General features: G+C 39.0%; 1 protein-coding gene and 1 long non-coding RNA gene across 5 annotated transcripts in view; both read left to right on the top strand.

The window, feature by feature from the left end:
* Positions 1–17,641, top strand: part of NRP1 (neuropilin 1) — a 137,352-nt gene that overhangs the window by 71,755 nt on the left and 47,956 nt on the right. The window lies entirely within an intron of this gene.
* Positions 25–15,876, top strand: LOC140633144 (uncharacterized). Its single transcript, XR_012030738.1, has 2 exons — positions 25–8,518; positions 9,095–15,876. It is a non-coding gene; the product is annotated as an uncharacterized lncRNA (long non-coding RNA).

Raw genomic sequence — 17,641 nt, 5'->3', positions numbered from 1 at the left:
AGCATGAGACTTGGCACATATAGGGTTGAAGATTTTGGTTGTCTAGAAAGGTTGTTGATAAAAAAAAAAAAAAAAGAAAGGTTGTTGATAAAAATGCAGTGCCATTTCAGACACCTTCAAATGAGAAGAGAGGACCAATGGGTAATCCCTGCAGGATCATCGTGTCCCTACAATCTTGAGAAAAGCAGCCCAGCTGATGTCTCTGAAAACTCATTTATTTTCTCAGATACTTTTATACAACTCTTCAGAGAATCTGAGCACAGATGTCTCACTTTGGTAACAACTAAAAGATCTAATTTTTCCCCACAACTACACATTTTTCTATTCAGACACTAACTCCTTCAACAGATTTTTATTTTCTTGACGAAATACATTAGCTCTAGCAGACTCGCATGAAATAATTGCATCTAAGGATAAGGTTTCTTATTCGTTTGTTTGTTCCGAGTAGATGAAGAGAAGAAAGGGGTTGAGGTTGACTTTTCCATACAGGTATACATGGCACATGCCCAAGAAAGCAGTCTGATTGAGGGCACTGGTCTTGGTGGATTATGTGTATACATGTACCTATATAATGTACTTGTATAAAGTGGACACATCTGTATTCTTATAATGATGTTGTTTCTGCTTCCCCCCTTGGCCCTGGCACTCCCTTCCCTGCCCTTGCTCTGGCATTCCCCAGAGACCCTCCTCCTCTGCACCATGACTCCCCTGCCCTGCCTCATCTCTGGCACCTCTCCTAATGCCTCAACTTGTGCCAGCCTTGATGTCTGGATACTCCCACCCAAGGCCTGATGCTCATGTTCTTGACTTTTTCACCCCCTGTCAAATGAAACATCCAGATCTGGCTGTGTGGGTTAAACAGTAGGCAAATCATACAAAGCTATTTGCTGAAGGATCCAGGCATCCTTTTTAGAGAGTAGGCAAAGCTTGTCTTACGTTCGTCGCTAGATATATAAAAATGACTAATTCCCAGAGAGAGTTTCTAAGCAAGAAAAAAAAACAAGATGATTAATCCCGTACTTTTTACATCTATTGCTGCTTCAGTCTTTTGAGTACAAATACCAGATTTTGCTTTACTTTGAAAAGGTCAATATTAGTTTAACATACACTTAAAGTGAAATGGCCTATTACAGAAGACTGAACTCCTGCTAACCTGTAAATAACACGGAGAAATGTGTAGAGGGTGAGAAAAGATGAGACTTTTACCTGGGGATTGCTAAATCCAGCTCTAGATTTAGTCAGAAATTAAATGAATTTGCCTTGGTAACTTGTTTTTCCACATCCCACACCTACCAACACCAGTATGATTGACAGACGTGCCTCTAGAGGAAAGCTTGCATTTTGTAGTGCTAAGCATGTCTGCACAGTAAGGCAGGCCTATTCTTGGTGATGTGGAGAGTGCTGGATAATTTAGGGACAGTGATCTTGCAGGGGTTCTGAAATTGCAACTGTAGCAATTCTTCTGTGCAAGGCAATTCTGTCAGGAGAAACATGGAGGCAAAATGGGCTCTCACAAAGCCTTTGTCCACAGGACGGGATTCACCTCATTCTCAGGAGTTAGGCAGAAGAAAAAAATCTGAAATGGCTCAACTCTTTCCACCAAAGCATAGAAAGCAATGGTTGGGAGAAGCTAGGTAACTCCACCCCACCTCCCAACAAGGTTTGCTTTGAGCTCAAACTTCTTGCCTGCGTCATCTCTAATGGGCTGACGATCCACTCCACATCTCACACCAGGACCCAGACAGACAGAGTGGCCATCATCTCAAACATTGCTTGTCACCAAGCAGAGGGAAAACGAGAGCATGGCCATCGTGCTAGCTCTTAAGGTCCCCTCGAAGAGCATTGCCACCCATTTTCATTGCCAAAGCACATCCCACAGCCATACTTAGCTTCTGAGGGGCAGCAATTCAGTGTGCACTGGAGGGAGGAGAGCTAGAAATTGGATGAACAGCATGAATGACAAGTGTGCCATTCATAGAACAGTCACCATTTATTGAGTGTTTACTGTGGGGCCTGACTTCTGCTGAGTACTTGACATATTTGCATTTAATTCTCACAGCAGTCCTGTGAAGGAGGTGCAATTATCCTCATTTTAAAAATGAGGACACTGAGATTCAGAGAGATTAGTAAATGCCCAAGGTCACAGTGAGTGACCGGACTTGGAAGCAGGGTCTGTTAGACTCCCAGTACCTGTTTCTTTACACTTCAGTCTTCTCTGTCCTTATCATCTGTTACCTTGCATATAAATTCAGGTGCACCTTGTGACTTGATTCCCTTTATGCTTTTCCTTGGGAGAAGACACACAGAGAGAGACAAGTTGGGTGCTTTACTGTTTCTAAACCTAAATATTCAGGGCCTTTATGGCTCCTCCATCCCTACAGAAGATGAATGCCAGAGAAGCTTAGCTTCAGTGCACCTCGAGGTAAAATTATCTTTTGCTTCTTGTGGAGCTCAATGGGCTCATTTCCATGCCTGTGTCTGTGTACATGGTGGGAGTTCTTATCATTCACCTGTCACCTAATTATGAAGAATTGCATATGTTTCCAGCTTCTCTGAAACTCCTTGGAAGTGGTTGGCTTGTTGTTTTCTTTGGGTAGGTGTTTTAAATTAACCAACAAGTAAAGCATAATTGAGGCTAAGGGCAAAAGGCACATACCTCCAATCACAGAAATATTAGTGCACATATATTTCTATTTATACACACATCAGTATGCAAATGGTATTTGTTTTCTTTTTCCACTTTTTCACATTTTGCACGAAATATACCCCACAAAACATGTTGCTACAGCAACAAGGACAAACACTTGCATGTGTTAAATTAATAAGTCAGTATTGGAAACTGACTTTCCTTCAAGACAGGAACAGTCTTGGGTTCCCATTGTTTTCTCTAGGAAATTACTGAGTGACATAAAAAAACAATGCGTCGTTAACCGTGGGTATGAACGTCCACACTGGGGCTTCCTGTGAGATCTTTTGTCTGCCAGAAAGCTTAAAAACAAGTCAAGAGGCAATTTAGTGGGAAGGGGCATAAGGGAAGTCCCGACTCAGAGCTGTGCACATGGTCATATCCTGCTCAAAAGGCCACTTCACATCCTGAGCAGCTAAAACCTCTTTAATTGTCCACAGCAGAGTTAATCACACTGTGAAATTTGCCCACGTTTTTCAGTCTTCCATTCTGTCCTGTGCCCTATGGCTGCTTATCTTATTATTAATGTAATCTTGTTCTTCCTTTTGTTTCTGGTTAAACAGTCAAGGATTCAAAGTGGTGCTATAACAATTCTTAATTTTCAAGCACATCATTAGAGCCCCAACCATTAGCTTCATTGAAGCTGAGTCTTTTTCCCTATAAAATAAAGGTACTGTAGGCTTCTCCATTCAAGCTCTAGCAGTTCACGGTACCGTGAATCTCGGAGAAATGCAGTCTCGGTTTTTCTTGTCCTCTCTGCATACTAAATGCATAGCGTACTGTCTGTTCAAGGAGCATGTTCTTATAGTTCCTAAGTGTAGCCATTCACACACAAAACAGAATTTAATTCGTTAATTATTTCAATGTTTTATTAATGACAGTGTTCACCACACTGTAAACAGATTTATCCTTCTTGGTTTAATTAAAGCTCTTGGGAGCAATTTCCTCAAAACAACTGTGACTTTTCCCTGATTAAAATGCCAGGAAACAAGGGGGAAAAAAAAGGCAAGAGATATAATGCGTGGATGGGATATGAACTTTGTTGGTCCAAAGACATAAAAATGGCGCTAGGAACTAATCCATTACCACACCTTCCAGTGACTTTAGAAACAGAATTACTTGATTCTGTTCTCCAAATTTGGAGGCAGGGCATTGTCTTTCGTAGGTAAATTTGGGATTCTAGATTATTTATGTGCTCACTTATTCCAGAGAAGCAGAAAGCAAAAGCGGTCGGTCCTAAACCCTATCCTGCTTGGTTTGGTCAGACAGCCTTCTTATGGATCAACCACACAGAAGGAAGCCTCATGAAGACACCCTGTTGCTCTAAGACTACAAGACATCTGTCTATACTACATTTCCTAGTACAGATGTTCATTCTGAAGTATGAGGAGGAGGAAAGTTCTAGAAAAGTGGAGTTAGTGCTAACTTTATGAGGAACCTTGGTTCTGTGTTTTCCTTTTGCCATATATGTATTTCTCTTGGATAATATTCCACATTTTCTAACTGAAGGAGCTTTGAAAGAAGACATCAACAATAAAAGGCCTCAGTGGGGAAAGGAGGAGTCTGAACTGAGTCAGAACACACTACAACACCACACACACGCTCAGTCATGTTCACTCACAACTGTAGTATCAAAGACAGTTGGTGCCCATGTTCACCTTCAGTATGAGAAGCTAGTCAAAACAGGAGGAAAAAGTCAGGCTTACACAGGTGAAGTGAGCTTCCTTCCTCAGATTTGTGAACGGAGTCAATGGGCACAGAGAGATCTGGAAGGCAGACAGCCACTGGCAAATCATTGCTTGTGGTCAGGCCTGACAGGCCCAGCATGCAGCTGGCCTTTGCGTAGCTCTCTGACCATTTGAATTGTGAGTCTTTTCACTTCTCACTGTCTCAAATGAAGTAAGTGGGTCGATTGTCTCACACCACTTCTACAGAGAAAAACGACACTGCTGAGCGAGGTCGTGAGGCTTCCTGGGCCACAGAGGAGACTGTCATTCAAATAGCCAGGTTCCTAGAACCCCCAGGCCCAGGAGCTTTCCTCTAAACCAGGAGGTTCTTTGAAGTTCATTGTCCATAGGCTCCCCCAACATCCCAACAGGGCTGTGAACTGTAGCTCCCAACAACTTCCAGAGTGGTTCTGTCATCATTGAAAAATGGAATTAATAGTTATAGTTTACTGAGAACAGAGACAAAAGGTAATTTAAAGGCATAGGCTTGATTTCAGAAGCTAGGAAGAGGCCAGTTGGATGCCCTGTAAGTAATAAATGGAATAAAATAGCTCATGAAGTCTTGGAAATATTCCCTCTGACATACGGAATTATTACACATTTTTAGCCAATCTTAGGCAGGAGAAGTGAGTGCTGCTCATTCAATGAAAAGATTTTGTTATTTGGAACCCTGGTTTTTATCTTTAAAGTTAGCTGTCTTTCAGAATTAAAAGCAGAAACTGAAGTCATTTATCTTAAGGCTTTAGAATGTCATTTATTTAACCAGTTTCATATATAATTTTCTTTCTTTTAAAACTTTCTGGAAAAATCTTCTGTTCTCATAATAATGTATTGAGTCTGGAAGATTTATCTCCAATGAAATACTTTTTGACTTCTCATACAATTACTAGTTTTTAGCGGGTTTCTAATCTGTAATGTTGTATTCAAAATCGGTTCCATTTGCTAAATTGACTAACCCAGAACATACACTGAGCCAGGTTATCCTGCTTGTAAACACTCTGCTTATAAACCATACACTATAGAGGGAACATTATCTCATTCAGATCATTAGTAAATTGCTGAAATTGCAATAAAATGATCTTTTATAAATGTGTAACTAGATAACTGACAAAAATAGCTCACTGGGTTACCCAAATGTGGAAGGATGCATGTAAAATATAATGTTGGCAAATTTAGGGAAAATACAGCTGTTCAACTCAGTGTTTATTCCCCAGGTGTGCTCTGTATGTGTATGTGTGTGTGCATGTGTGTGTGTGTATTATGACTAATATTCGTATACTATTTTAGCTAAAACATTGATCTGGAAGGGAGACTATTTGCTTTAAAAAATAAAAAAACAGGTAACTCTTTGGTATCTTACCCTGATTCTGCAGTGACCTCTACTTCCTGTGTCAAACGAATGCTTTACCTCCTAAACTTAGTGCATGATAGGTTTGTTTTCTTTCTTTTTTTTTTTTTTTAATTTATTCATGAGAGACACGGGAAGTGGGGTGGGCAGAGACACAGGCAGAGGGAGAAGCAGGCTCCATGCAGGGAGCCCAATGTGGGACTCGATACCAGGTCTCCAGGATCACTCCCTGGGCTGAAAGTGGAGCTAAACTGCTGAGCCACCTGGGTTGCCTGATAGGTCTGTTTTCTATGGCTAGGTCCCTGTTCCTAAAATTCTTCTCTCGAGAAACTTTTCCTACTGCTTTCTCCAGTGCCTTGGTTTCTTATGTTTAGGAAGCCATTGGAAGGAAACACATATAGGAAATGTGTATAGAGACAAAGTAAAATCAGAAATTTTTGCTGCTTTAAAGGAGGATATGACTGGGGAACACAGAATGAGCATATGACATAATTGTTTAGACATTTCTAACTGATTGTTTTGTCATATAGAAAATACCAAGGTGATTTTAACCACTTTGATTAAGTTGGCCACTTAATTCAGTTTTAAAAATCAGTCAAATGATTTTACTAATTAGTACTTCATGTCAACACATCCAAAAGAAAATGTATGGCACTTGAAGAAACATCTTAGATATTGATGATGAAGTGTCACTGGAAAGGCAATACTGAAAGAATCATAACTGTTCAGATAGAATTACACACATTCCATTTTGCTTATGGGTTTTGGTTTCTTATTGTTTTATTCTAGTGTCTATCCGCAACCAATATTAAGTTATATTCTAGAGAAGAATTGTTTTCTTTCCAGGACAGCTCAACTTTAAGTGTAAGACTAAGAGCAGATGCAAACATCATTTTGTCTGAATTCCTTATTTTGCATAGGTTCAGAGATTAAGTGATTTGCAAGACCACATAGCAAGCTAATGACAGAACTTGGACTGGAATCTTAGTATCCTCGTTGCCACTTGTTCGTTGCTACTCAGTTATAATAATATGAGAAAATGGATGTGGATCCTTTTAGCAGATGGTATCCCTTTAAGTCCCAGCGAATACCTGCTCAGTTATTGAGCAGTCATTGCAGAAGCTCTAACTTAAACCAGTGATTGGATTATGTCTAGAGCGGCATTTCTTGGTCTGGACAATACGGACATTTTAGAGGAGGTAATGCTTTGTTGTGGAGGCTATTCTGTGCATTATAGGATATTCAGCAGTATCCTTGGCTTTCACCAACTAGAAGTCAGTAATACACACACACATACACACACACACACACCTCTCAATTATGAAAACCAAAAATATGGCACACCTGGGTGGCTTAGTGGTTGAGCATCTGCCTTCGGCTCAGGTCATGATCCTGGGGTCCTGGGATTGAGTCCCACATCAGGCTCCCCATGGGGAGCCTGTGTCTCTGCCCCTCTTTGTGTCTCTCATGAATAAACAAATTAAAAATCTTAAAAAAAAAAAAAAAAGTCTCCAGGCATTGACAAATATCTCACTGAGGGAAAAAAAAAATCACCCTCAGTTGAAAACCACTGGTGTAGAAGATATACCAAGTCCTAATCAAGTCATTTTTTAAAATAATAAGGTTGATTACCATTTTGAAAGAAAAACTAAACTCTTTGCTTGGCGATTTTTTTTTTTTGGTCACTTTTCAACTGCTTATCATAGATCACCTTTGAACAGAATCGTGGTTCTTTTGTTTTCCAAAAATACTGATGCATCTGTTTACCTTCTGCAGGAAAGTATCATAAACCTCGTTGTTTGTTTATCTTAAGCTTCACTATTTTTAGCTTTTAAAAGTGAATTGTTTTTAGCTAAATAAATACAGATGCGACTTTACAATACTGCAGCCTGGTCTCCAAATGCACTGATAAGGATTGGATTTAAGCAAAGGAAACCCAAGGATAAAATCACAAGTCATCGTTGACAAGATTTAGGAAAAATACGACTGCAGTGAGCTCCTGCACACCTGGACATTGTGGGTCCCTGACCTTTGCCGACATATTTGAATTTTTTGGCAGTATGTAAATCAAATGTGTGTGTGTGTGTGTGTGTGTGTGTGTGTGTGTGTGTGTGTGTTTTCACTTCCAAGGTCATCGAGAACAAGGAACTGTATTTGAAAAGCTTGTCTATTGCTTATTACCTTATCTTTTCATGGGAAAAATACTATTAAGTTTCCAATTTTGTAACCTAAACAACAACACATTAGAGCTATATCAATTACCAACCAGTTTCATATCTGTGGACCAATAAGAAAGCAAGGTTGATGGTTTCACATCTGTTTTGGGTGAAAGGCTGTTCCTGTCTGTGGTATTTAAAATTTAAAGAACTTCTGTTATTATACAATTGGGGATCCTCAGGGAGTAAATGTTAATGAAATCCATAACATGCACAGATTTTATGATAGCAGTTTTAAGAAATTCCTTTGGTGGGGTTTGTTGATTTCTGTCCCGGCGGTAATAATTGTACCTTTTACAGAGTGCATTAATGTTCACATTTAGGAGCAATGGCTACGTTTATGCAGCGTGTAATGTAACACACGGACTCCTAAGCTTTAAATAACTTTCGTATCGTAATGTGAAAGCCCCCAAGCGAAAAATGTGTGTTCTTCAGAATTGGCACAACCCACAGCTTAAAACTTGTCTGGCACATTCGAAGCAACCTCCTGCAAAGGTGAAAAAGGTACACCCTAGAAATTCCAAAGCCAGGATGTGGACAGGTATTCCACGCCCTCATATTTCTCATTCAATGCACCACTTGAAAGCTCCACCTCAATATAGCAATTTTGATCCACATCAAAGTAACAATTTGGGACCCAGACCTGCAACAGAGACAGAAATGCATGCTTATTTCCTTTCTCTACTCCCACCCTGCCCTCAGCTTTCAAATTTCATTTAATTCTATGTTCAGATAAAAAGAGGAGGGTAGATTAAATAAAAAATGCTCTATATACCCCAATAGTAATAAAATGCATTAGCTTTTATATTTCCAGCTATTTAACAGAATAAGCATTTGAGACTAATTGCACATGTTATGACTTAGAATAATCACACATATACTTGTGCAAGTGATGTGCAGGTCTGTTTTGGTGTTTTGGGGGGGTTCTTTTGTTAGTTCTCTTTGCCTTAAGGGGTTAAAAAAACTCACTTATGATACTTTTCTATTTGTCTTTCTTCGGAAAAATGAACTCATAATTTTACCAAAGTTTTATTTTCTTACAAATCTAAGATTTTAGATTTCTAACTGTATTTTCTGGACTTAGCCAAAAAATAAATAAGCACCTTTATTCTTTCAGCAGGACTGAGAAGGGCTATAGATACAATTCTTCAGGGGATGGATGATTGGACCAGACAGCTTCTGAAGTCTTTTCAAGCATTTAAGATTCTGTGATTGTATTAAAAATAAATTTACTCTATCAGCTGGTGCCTTGGGCTTGCCTAAATGAAAATACAAATATATGAAGCATAACTGGAATTTGTTTTAAATACTACTGATTATCTTGTGAGGCAGCTCATAGCAAAAATTTACTTTTAATTAAAAAGAGTTTTTTCTCCTTAGATCAAGTAAGTGTTTAGGTTGGCTTCCCAGTGAAGCTTCTCTGAGGATTTCACTAGAAACTCCACTACTATGGCCTGTTTTCCTTGGCTCTTTTGTTTCAGCTTGACGGGACATGCAGCCCACTGGGGAGATAAGATGAAGCCCAGAGAGTTTATGTTTTGTGTCTCTCCAATCTTTGAAGGAAGTATCCGTAAAGCATAGACTTACCTACCATTACAGACTGTTCACACCTTAAAGTCCTGCCAAATCCCAATCTTTTTCTCTTTCCTTAAGAAAACAAATACCACATGCAATTCTAAGGATGTTATAGGCCATAATACTTGCCCAGAAAAGTGACCGGAAAAATAGCAGCCATGGGGATCCTGGATAAAGCTGTATGACGAAGGACATTACAGTTGTCTTATGCTTCTAAGACTTGATGTATTTACTTTGGGCTAAAGCTGATGCAGGTAGATCCATCTCAGAAGAGAGAAGGACCAAGACCCAGGTAGACACGCAGCCTAATGGCAATAGGTGTAAGAAATTTAACAGAGCCTTCAGTTTGAGAATTTGGGAATGAATTATAAAATTTGCAGTGGGAAACACTCAATAAAAAGCAGCTAGAAAATCATGGAATGTGAAATATTGAAGAAAATGGTTTTGATATTTTAGGAGGTACATGTGGAGAAGAGAAAATATTTTTTAAGTTCCCAATCTTAAAAATGAATATATAGGATGTAGGATTTTCCTCGCCTAATTATTTAAACGTTATTTTAAAAATCCAGACAGCTCTCCATCATCTATCGCACATGTATTATACTATTTCTGTAGTTTTAACTTATGTTTCCAAATATTGCATTCATTTATAAGTATGCTTTTATTATTCAGAAAGCTCCAATGCCAAGATGGCAAGAATTCATTTATTTAACAATTCAATTTCCATGTAAAGAAAACCCAGTCAGTACATTTGTGCATTTAACATGATATTTCTTCTCAGTCAACCACTGGGAAATAAATTAATCTCATTTATTGTGATGAATACATTCTATTCCTGTATATTCTGGACAGCAGGGCAAAAGGAAAAGGAGGCAGGGATAGGTAATTTGGGGTTTACCCTGTATATGCTAAAATTCAATGGTGATTATCAACTTCTATAATACAATAATCCAGTCCCCTTAATCTAGGAACTTTGCTGTTTTCACAAAGAATTTATATGATCACCTATTTATCTACTTACCTATCTTTGAAGTGTCTAGATTTATAATATTCATGTGTGTCATATATAATTCATCTTAATTAAAATCTTTTTGTCAAAAGTAATTCAAAAAGATTATGAGCCATTTCATTCGATTTCTTTTTAAATAATGACAGTTCAGCAAAGTGATGGTTCTTATTCTTAATTTTGATCTAAAAGTATAACAAAAATAGGATAGGATTCTTATAAGGTTATACGAAAGGTTATGTGAAAGAAATGCTTTTTTAGCATTTCCAAATATATGCCTTAGCTCCATGTTTTTCTATCAAGAAGCACCCCTTACACACACACACACACACACACACACACACACACACACACCAGTGTGGCCATGTTCACCAAGAAAGCATTTCACTTCTTGGCACCTGCAAGTAAGTATGTGGTTGAAATAGATGTATCCAATCACATGTAAAGAATAGTTCCAGTGGATACATACAAGTCACAGCTTCCATTATGTTAAGGACTTTAGGCAGTGCTAGGGGACGAATAACATGATATGCTCAGTGTAATATCTGTGCTCATTCTCCTGTGGTTTGAAAGTATAGTTGTGCAGATGCATTTTTCCCACCGTGTGACCCAGGCTGAAATGCATGAAATTAATATAAATAGATTCTTTTTTCAGACTGCATTTGGATAGCAAGGCAGCATATCTTCAGAGCGCAGAATGTGTTCTGCTTTGTTCCTTTCTCCTAAGAGGAGCCTGGAAATCACTAATCATTACATAACATTTTTCCTTTCCTTTTTTTCATTTTCTGCCTTCAACACAGAGTTGGTCAGCCCAAACAGCAGAACATCAATTGTGAATTGTAATTGCAAATAATTCTCCTAGAGAGTAATTTTCTTGAAAATGTATTGTTTCAAGGCTTTTCCTACCCCTTTATAAGTGATCTTCAAAAAAAAAAAAAAAAGAAAAGAAAAGAAAGAATCAGTATACACTTCCTGGCTGAATGAATGATCAGCTTCCAACAGCGAAAACACAGTTGACCAAATATTAAATCGTGAAGTTCATTTCATCTGCTCTCAGGAATGACTGGCATCCCTTCAGAGACTAAGTGTTTACACACACTTTCTGACAACCAGGCAGCCTGTTCTTTCTCTCCTTTCTTGTCTCCGGGGCAGCATTCATTATAACCTTAGGCGGGTGACCGACTTTAATCTCAATAATCCCATCAGCTCCTTGCAGGATTGTTAATGCCAAGTAGAGGAGTTTTCTTGGACACCTGCACTTGCAGATTCTCCATCAGCACATGAAATTCTCATTAACATGACGGGCCCACCTAGATCCCAGAGAAATACATGGAAAATCGGTGTAAAAGGATGCTGTCAGAGTTTATAGGCCAGGAGGCTGATTTAGACCATTGCCCCCATCTGCAAGTCTTTAGTTTCCAGAAATTTATCCTTGTGTTTGTTTTTGAAACCAAGCTTTTAGGAGGAGGGAGAAAAATTAAAGGCTTGACTTACTGGAAAACTAATAATAAACAAGTCATTTTGTTTGTGCTGGAAAAGACAGATGCCGTTTGAGTACAAACGTGTGTTTATCCGGAGGCATTTAGGGATCTCCCCTCTACTGCAGATGAAACTTTATGGGTAGCATGGAACCACAGCTTCTGAAACAGAAATATACTTTACCTGTACAGGACATTTAATATTTTCTTGGTCTTTTAAGTTTGAAAATCTCTTCAAACTGCTGACAGACTGGAAAGATATATGTGTCCATAACTGGGGTCACTGCATGTAGAAAGGCATTATGTAGCCTTACCTGGGGGTGGAGCCAGCTCCAGTGCTCCTCCCATGGGGCTTGCTTGTGAGGCTGCTTCTCAGAGACCGTAAGACAGAGAAACACGAAGATCACAAAAGGCCCAAAATCGGCATTCGCTTTCTAGCCACACACAGCTGTAATTGCAGCATCTTATAAAGACCACACGTTAATTAGGTAAAACCATGGAGACCTATAGTTATACAGTGAAATTTTGATCCCTTTTAAAAATACAAGAACGGTGTGGGAAAAGTCTAAGATATTAGATACATAAACATCCAATACATAAACATCCTGTGCACATGATGCTTCCAAATAACTATGCTCTAAAGCAAAAGGTTTGCATGAGGTTAGGAGCATGATGGAATTTGTGAAAAAATTATTTAAGGCCTACTGTCCTTTGGGGTGACTTCTGGGAGGAAGGACACATGCAAAGTTACCGAGAGGTCGAGAAATAAGTAAAAAGGAAAACTTCATACAGCATGAGCCAATGAAACTCATCGTTCAGCAGACTCCAGCATCAGATAATGGACTTTTCAAAGGACTGGAAATTTTATGAATAGGTATAATATTTTCAGTTTTAAACACCAAGATAAAAATAATCACATTCCTAGCTTACGTGTACAAGTTAGTTGCTGAAGCACTAACTTTGACTTTAATGTCAGGCATTTGGCTTTTGTTTGGAAGAAAGGAGTTTCAGACCTTGCCAGCAATGCTGGACTGACACAGGCATTGAATTTAAATTCAACAGAATACACTGAGCATCTGCTAAGGATTAGACACTGTACGTAAGGGCCAGGTGAATTTAAAATTAAAGATTCTGTTTCTCCTTCAAAAGAGTTATAATCTAGGTACCACTGGCAACACCACATAGACACACACACACACACACACACACACCAATTACCCAAGTGACTAAGAGAAAAAAACATTAGGGTCACATTCTTATGGTTAATGTGTATACAAATGCTTCATAATGATCCTCGTAATAACCATGCATTGTAACTAGATGGAGTAAGCCTTGGTATTTTTGTTGGCGAGAGAAGACTGAAGCTTGGGATGGCTAATTAACTTGCTTAACATTGTCCAGGTCACTTTTTAATGTCAAAACTACAGAGGTACTTCTGGAGCATATGCTTTATGCCACCATGTGCTGCCTGAATCCCCTGCCAATTTTTAGACCTGTGGTCTAGGATTTATTGAGCATTTTTAATGCAGGCTAACCACACTGTATTGAGATTGATTGTTTACTTGACTTTTTCCCTCACTGCCTAAAGGGCAGGAAGCTGGGAACCTTCCTTCTCTTTCACCCAAGTATCCAGCGCTTATTTGTGTTATAAATGAGTCATTGCTGGTCACCACCTTCCCTCCAAAGAAACAAAAATACCCACCATTATATGCTCAGGTTCTGAACTCATCACCTGCTCCTTAAATGTTTGAGGAGCGAATGGCAGGATTGCGACAGCTGTGTGAATCCCTGAAGTAAGCACAGCAGTTTTTATGCCACTTCACTGAAATGTTTTCTTTTAAATGCAGATATATAAACATAGGGCAGGACTGGACCGCACAGTGTGCCAGTAGGGCTCCAGAGAGAAATCCCTGACTCATGCAGATTGAGGCTGAGGTGTGTCCCAGGAATGCTTGGATCCCCAGAGGCAGTGAAAGCATGTACTGCAGCCAAGTGACATCAGCAGTGCCCTAAGTGCCTATGAGCTTGAAGCTTCATTACAAGTGAGATTTCATTGTCTCTCTGTCACTACCCAAGCCCTTCCTGGCATGGACCTGTGGACACAAAGGGTGATGTGTGTTGGGAGGGAGGGAGAGGGGAGGACACCTAACCTTGCTCTCTAAAAGCAGCTCTGCCAGGAGATACTAGATAGAAGGAAAATACTCATCATATCAGATATTTCAAAATACAGGCGGCTGGGTGGAATATTTTTCCAGCTGATTCTGCCTTGAGCTCATCAGTCTGGGCCCCTTCCCTGGCCAAAAATCTTACCCTATCTTGCAAGATACGATTTGAATGACTCAGTTGAACCCTTTTCCATAAAACCCATTCTTTCTCTTTCTGCAAGGATTCTTTCTTCTTTGGAATCCCATAAAGCCTCGTCTGTCAGCATGGTGGTACTTTTTACTTTGTCTTGTATTATCATTGTTTCTACGTAGGCCTGCTTGCTTCCAGAACCTGGCAAACAATAAATGTGTGTTGCGTTTAATGGATTAGATGATTCTATCTGGCATCCTTCAGTTTAATTTCACACTTTGAGTTCAAGCAGCCATGATATGGGAAACACTGTAATTCAGCTGTAAGACACATTTGTGTGAGCATGGCCCCTGACTCCGTTCATTAGTTTATAGTTTGCCCCCAAATGTTGTTAGTAAAAAGGAGAACAATGATTAATGTTTATCTACATAATACAGTCCTACTGAAATTATGTGCAGAGATAATAAATTGTGCTAAGTTTTAAAATGGTTGTCATCCAGACCATCCTTTATCCCTTCTTCCTTACTGGACCCCTCTTGGTTTTGGCAGAGACAGATATCAGGAGCTAGAGATCTGTATACACAGTCTGCTTGATCTTACAGGATGTCTAGTGTTGCATTCCTGCGGCCAGCTGGATCAGTACCACTTGGACCCGCCAACGTGCTTGTGTCTACCACCCACCCTCCCCACCCCCATGCAATTCCCATGCTTCAGGTCTTCTGCAAGGAGAACACTTCTCAAGTTTTCATGGGTCTTACACATAAACGATTAATAGTTGGAACCAAGAGTTATGTCAGGAGAGCACTTTGCCAGCCCATGCCCTCCATGTAATAGATACTCACTGAATCTTTGCTAAGAACCCATCTAGCAAGAGCACATGCTACGGCTCTCCTGTGAGGCATTTCACTAGGAGATCTACTCTGGGTTTATATAGATTTGAAACTGGTTGCAATTATTTCAGACTCATAGCCTACTTCCTTTTCTCTCTTAAGAAATTCCAATTAATAATTTAAAAAAAAAGAAATTCCAATTAAGCAATTTTTACTGTAATGTTTTTAAGTTCAATTCTTAACTGAGTTTCTAGAAATTGCATTTGGTCTGTTCTGAATATTTGTCCTCTTTCCAGATCAAAGGATTAGGCTCAAGTTTTAAATGTAATGTAACTTACAAAAACACATTTAAAAAATATTAATTGGAAGTATTAAGTCTCTGAGTCTTTTATTGCCTATCAAGAGTCCCTGAAAATCTTAGTTAGTAAAGGGAGCCACATTAGTGTCATCTTTGTGATTGAACTATTGAAGGTTTCAGAAGTACCCATGTGCAAGGTGACATGGCATTGAAGCAGCAGAACTTGTTCATTTTAAAGAAGAAAGGAGGGTAGCCCCCGTGGCTCAGCGGTTTAGCGCCACCTTCAGCCCGGGGTGGGATCCTGGAGATCGAGTCCCACGTCGGGCTCCCTGCTGGAGCCTGCTTCTCCCTTTGCCTGTGCCCCTCTCTCTGTGTGTGTTTCTCATGCATAAATAAATAAAAATCTAAAAAAAAAAAGAGTTCACAAGTTGATGTATTTCTTCAAAATACTCATCTTTTCTCAAGATCTAGGTGCAGGGGTTTAATCAGCCTTTCTCTTCAATTCTACAGGAGAGTTTCAACTTGTCTTAGATGCTGTTTACTTGTATCCCAGAGTCTAGAGAAACTCTAACACATTTCACTTTCTCCTCCTTTTTTATCAGAATATACTGTGTCCTGATGTCCCGATTGTATAGGCTTCTCATGTAAAAGAAGGATTCAAGTGGAATATCTGTATGATTTTTCTGAACACAATTATATCTGATTCAAGAAGAAATGGAAGGAAAAAAAAAACCCTCAGGTTTTGCAGAGAGTATGTGAAGACTTTCTGCTCCTTGTCTAAAATATATTTCATAAAGTAAGCTGAGCATTTTTGGGTGGGTGTCATAGTTCCATGTACTTCTGTCAAATCAAAGGTCTTTAAAGCCTAATGCTATATCCATCACACTGAGGAAATGTAGACCAGTGGTGAGGCTTCCGTTCTCCATTCTAGAAGATGCGATCTCTATGGCTTCCATACTGGAGTGATTTGAGTAGCTGAATTCTGGAAACGTCTCTAGTTGAAATGCAAAAGTATTAATGTGCTGCACGGAGTCCCTTTTGTTTCTTTTTTGCCTATGCCACTTGCCAATTTTAACAACTACAGGAGATTTTACTATTTAAACAGAGCCAGATGGAACTCTAGTTCAAAGAACATATCAGAATTAAATATTTCTTTTTTAATTAGTTGCTTGCTTCTGATTTATGCAAAAAAATTAACATGAAATCGAAAGAATGTGCAGTAAATCCAGACACAAAGGAGCCCACATAAGCATAATTTCTCGACCTGCCAAAAAAGACAAAGGTCAGCCCTTGTTTGAGGACTTGGTTTTTCTTGCACCTTTCCTTGTTCTTGTGCTGTAAGTACAGTGGCAAATCAAGGAAACCAGTCTTTCCACTGCATTTGTGCTATGACAGCCTTATCTCATGCTATTCTAAGTGGCTGGTTCACGTCTTCCAGTAGAATTCATCTTTCATTCCAATAGAGTTGTTTTACTATCAGAGTTTTGTTACAATCAATAGTTTGTTTCCACGCAGGAAAATGTTTTCCTTTAATTTAGCTATGAAAAAGTGAGAGAAAGAGAGAGAGAGACAGAGAGAGAGATTAATTCAAGCAATTAAGACCAGAAAAGAAAATTGGCAAGGCTCTTTCTGCATTGAACTTTTCTCATATTTGGATATTTTTACTCTTTATCAGAATTTTTAAAACATTTCCTCATTATCTTTTGCTAACAATGATCCATCTCTGCCATCTTGTTTCTCAACAGCATAACTGAATTATTTGCAGTTTTTCTTTCTGGTAGCCAGTATAAATTTTAAACTCATGGTCAAGGTAATCTAAAATTGTTTTATATTCTCTGTAATTATACAAAAATGTACTTTTTAAAAAGAATAACCAGATTTCATTGTTGTTGATGAGGTAATTCTCAATTACCTTTTGATAATTGTCACATTTTACAATACAAATGGGGCAACATCATGGGTGCAGTGTTTGTACATAGGCTCAGGGTAAGTACAGGGTAAGTCCTGGCTCAGTCACCACCCAGTTATGTGACTCGGAGCAGAGTCCACGCATCACTTTATTCCTCAGTTGCTTTGTCCATAAAACCTTCCTTGTGTGACTGTTGTGAGAATTGAAAGAGGTAATGATTGCAAATTTAGCCCTTAATAAAATGCCTGACACAGAGGGATTGCCCTATGGTTT

This window comes from Canis lupus, chromosome 5 (genome assembly GCF_048164855.1).
Source record: "Canis lupus baileyi chromosome 5, mCanLup2.hap1, whole genome shotgun sequence".
Taxonomy (NCBI): Eukaryota; Metazoa; Chordata; class Mammalia; order Carnivora; family Canidae; genus Canis; species Canis lupus.
The sequence above is the reverse complement of the archived record's forward strand: the minus strand, read 5'-3'. Positions and strand labels throughout refer to the sequence as shown.